At 32.2% G+C, this 4173-nt stretch overlaps 1 non-coding gene across 1 annotated transcript; it reads right to left on the reverse strand.

The window, feature by feature from the left end:
• Window positions 1-3327: 3327 nt before the first annotated feature.
• Window positions 3328-3457, reverse strand: LOC130512221 (small nucleolar RNA snoR83). Its single transcript, XR_008945778.1, has one exon. It is a non-coding gene; the product is annotated as a small nucleolar RNA snoR83 (small nucleolar RNA).
• Window positions 3458-4173: the final 716 nt, after the last annotated feature.

Genomic DNA, 4173 nt, shown 5'->3' on the forward strand with positions numbered 1-4173 from the left:
TCTTTCGATGAGTAGTGCACTGTACTTGAACATTATGATATCGTATGAAGTTTTTTGGTTGGTTCATAAAAGAAAACAAATTACATTAATATGAAACTTTTTTTAAGATACAATCTTGTGTTACTAATAAGTCAATACATTTAACTGAATTGTCCAAATCATTTTACACTATTTTTAAATGTAAACACTATAGTCATGCAAACGACATATGAACCATCCATGATTGTTATCAATAGTGAAATGTGAAGTTGCATTGAAACGTTTTTGTCTCTCCTAACAACATCATTCTCTTATGAAAATTTTTTTTTAAAAAAAATTAGACATTTCAACTATAATATTGAGAAATTATTAACTTTCAACCTAAAATATTAAAATTATTTCAAATAAGAAGAATATGACAATGTGTTAAGTGGGCTACATGCACCTAATAGTTATACAAGTTCTTAGCTTTGGATTTGAAACAGTGTAATTATTTGTGTTTTTATTTATCGTTTTCTATTAGAGCCAAAATCTAAACACAAAAAAGAGAAACATATGTTCATAGTTCAAATGAAAGTAATGTTCATATTATCTACCACTCATGAGACATAAATCACGACTCATGGGTTCAGTCGATCGAAAAATCTAAACCTTGTCGCATTAGTAAATAAATTACTATAAAGATTTAATTACACACTGCTTGAGATATAAATATTGGTTGTGTGCTAAATGATCTTTAACTAACAAGACTTGTTACAGCTGAATTATAACTTTTTAATTAATATCACATGCATTCAGCTGAGAAATCATTAGTGATTTTACTTCAAGTATGTATGCTACTAAAGATTTAAATAATTTTGCCTTAGTTTTCAAGTTATTAATTCACATCAAAATCCCAAAATAATACACAAATACACACTATTACTTAGGTTTGGTTCAATAGACCAGACCGAGTTTTCGGATAGTTGGTCAAAGGTAGGGGATGGGTTCGGGTTATAGTGCAACATTAACTGTCGAACAAATATTAACTAATAAATAAAATGTGAAAGTTTGACCCAAAAAAAAAAAAAATGTGAATTATGTAAATGAAGATCCAAATTCTCAATAGACTCATAACATTCCCGTCTCTATGGAAATGCACATATAATTAATTTGGTTTGCGTTTGGTTTGCAGTAGTTTAAAAATTAATTTCCCTGTGAATCACACAAGTAGTGATCAAAGTAAAACCTAACATTAGTTTTGGTACAACTTCAGATTTTTTACATAAATACATTTAGATTAGGTGATACTGTTGCCAAAAAAAGTGAGTACTGAAAGATGTAATTGGTAAATAAAGAAAATGAATAAATTGAATAGAGCATAATAAAATAAAATGAATAAAATGTAATAGAAAATAGAATATATTTATTCCATTTATTCCTTATCAAAATTTCACAAAATATTTTGCTTTGTATTTTATTTATAACTTTTTTAAAAAAATGATGGAATTCTCACTCCATTACATTCACGTTAGATGGTATTTTTCATGAAACTAGTGGAACTGGTCATTCTACATCAATCATTCGATTCCAAAATAAGTAATCCAGTTGCAGAAGTTTCTTTAAGGTTTACAAAGTGACACATCATTTAAAGTTTATAACTACTGGATACATAGACGGGATGAGGTAGCACAAGTGGTAAGGGCCTTGGGAGCCAATGGTCATGCTCCTGGGTTCGAACCACCTGGAGGGGAACTACCTCTTCCATGTTATCAAATGCGGTACTGGGTGTTGGGCCTTATCCTCAGCCCAGGTATAATCCTCCCGGGTGAAGTGGACCGCTGCCTGACCGGGCACGGGGGAATGATCCGCATAAGTGGAGAACCCCCGGATTATCAAAAAAAAAAAAAAACTACTGGATACATAAAATGCACTTAAAGTAAGTTGAGATATATTTACTTACTCCACTATATATATATTTTTTTTATCAATATTGGATTTTTCTACCCTCGGATGCATCGTTTGCTTCTCTATGCAGTGAATTTCGAAAAACTCTGGCTCACTCCAAAGGTTTCATATTCCAAGTAGAAGGAAACGGAGGGTTGAGATGCTTTGGACATACGATTTTCCGGGTAGTTTGTTGCATTGGTCTGGGAGTGGTAAACCGTGGTTCCGGTTAGATTCGAGACGGCCTTGTCCGCTAGATTCTCTTTGGGCACCTTACGATTTGTACTGACACTCACACTGATGCATCAAAATATATGTCGCATTATTTCTTTGTTCTTCCTCTGTATTAAACGATACAGATACATTTTCAGAATGTGTTGTGAATCTTGCTTGTACTTATATTTTTACCAGATGTTTTTTTTTCATTAACAAGTCTGTCAATTTTTCAGTTACAATGGTTTTTCCTATCGTTTCTTTTCTAATCCAAACTAACGTATGATGATTCCAATATTCACGATTCTTCGACAATCTCTATTTGTTTGTTCTTGGTATACAGTTTTGTTTTGTTTGTTTCTTGTTTTTAATTTCCTCTCTTGCTCACAAATATAAAAAAAAAAATCCTCTCTTGATGTTTGATCGAAACATGTCAAAACCAAAATGAGAACACGATGAGTACATTCTGGTTGGACGATGGTGTCGGTCTCTTTGCTCTTACTTCACTTTTGTTTCTTTAGGGATCTTTTTGATGAGTGGGATGATTGATTGTTGTTAGTCTATGGCATTTGATATTAATAAACCTTGCATTATTGTAAAATGTCACGTTTCGATACTTGTTTGTCCTCCTCTGGTTGGTACACACCAAAACGTAAAGCACTTTACTTTGTATTTCGACATTTGTTAACGAACGATAGTTGAATCTATTGATTGATTAATTGGTTAAATATTCTATGTGGTCTTTTTCTGAAACATATTATATGTTCTTCAAGAACAATTTTGATTTGCAAATAAGTCAGTTCCTGTTTATGATATAGGTACACCTTAACACACACAGTAGTTGGGATATTAAGAAACGGGCCTAAATAGCTCTTAATCACAAAAATTAGTATCGCAAGGCCCATGGTCCAGTAGTATATATCATGTTGGCCATCATCAACTACACAAGTCTACAACTGAAGTTGTTGAAGATGCAGTGAAAAATCATTATGTAAGAACGTCCTCTCTGGTCTAGTGTAAATATTTACACTGACCTGTAACTACAAACAGATTACCAAAAAATATATAATTACAGACAAACCAATCATAATACCATAGAAAGCACTTAGTAAAACCAAATCAATTACAAAGTGAAGTCGGGTGTGGCTACTACTGAGAGCAAAACAGTTTCATACAGTCGAATTTAAAGTTGAGATTGATGCTAGAATGAAATGTAAGCGAAGTTACTAATAAAACACCTTCTGGGGTTAAAGAAAAAGAAGGTATTATCAGCGAAACTTGCAACGTTGGTTTTGGCCTCCCATGAATCAGATAAGTATCTAATTAACTCAGCTGGGATTATGAAGGCTCTTCAATCTCTTAACTATTTTCAAAAAAAGAAAACTAACAATTAAGAATCACAAACCAAACTATTAGCCGCAACTACTATCATAATAATATGAGAAACACACATAAGAAGAAGAACACCACGACTTATATCTAACTCAAGAACGCAAAAGTGAATCACTATCAGATCAAGATGAACGAGTGAGTTGCCGCTATGGCTTTAGGATGAAACTGAGGCAACGACAAATATATAAAAGTTTCTCTTTACAATTAGGGCTTCCGGTTTTCATATTTTGGGCTGGCACAGTTGAGCCTAAAAATTGAAGGGCCAATATTCGTTGGATAAATAACTACGTCCTTCACAATGCTGGTTGGACTTGTTCCATACGGTAAAAAACCGAACCGAACCAAACCAATAATATGGTTTGGTTTAAATATATACTCCCTCCGTTTATATTTTCAAAATAGAAACACTATTACTAATACACGTAACTATATATCAACCAATAGTAAAATAGAGTAGAGAATATTGTCAACAAATTTTGCATTGAAAACCAAAAACGACATTTATTTTGAAATGAAAATTCTACTCTAAAATGACAAGTAATTCGAAACAGAGGGAGTACTATATAAACCGAATTAATATAACTTTATATAGTATAAAATTTGAAAATAGTTCGGTTTATAACTGATTAAACCGAATAAACCAAATAAAAATGAAAACATATA

The sequence above is a fragment of the Raphanus sativus genome, chromosome 4, assembly GCF_000801105.2.
Source record: "Raphanus sativus cultivar WK10039 chromosome 4, ASM80110v3, whole genome shotgun sequence".
Taxonomy (NCBI): Eukaryota; Viridiplantae; Streptophyta; class Magnoliopsida; order Brassicales; family Brassicaceae; genus Raphanus; species Raphanus sativus.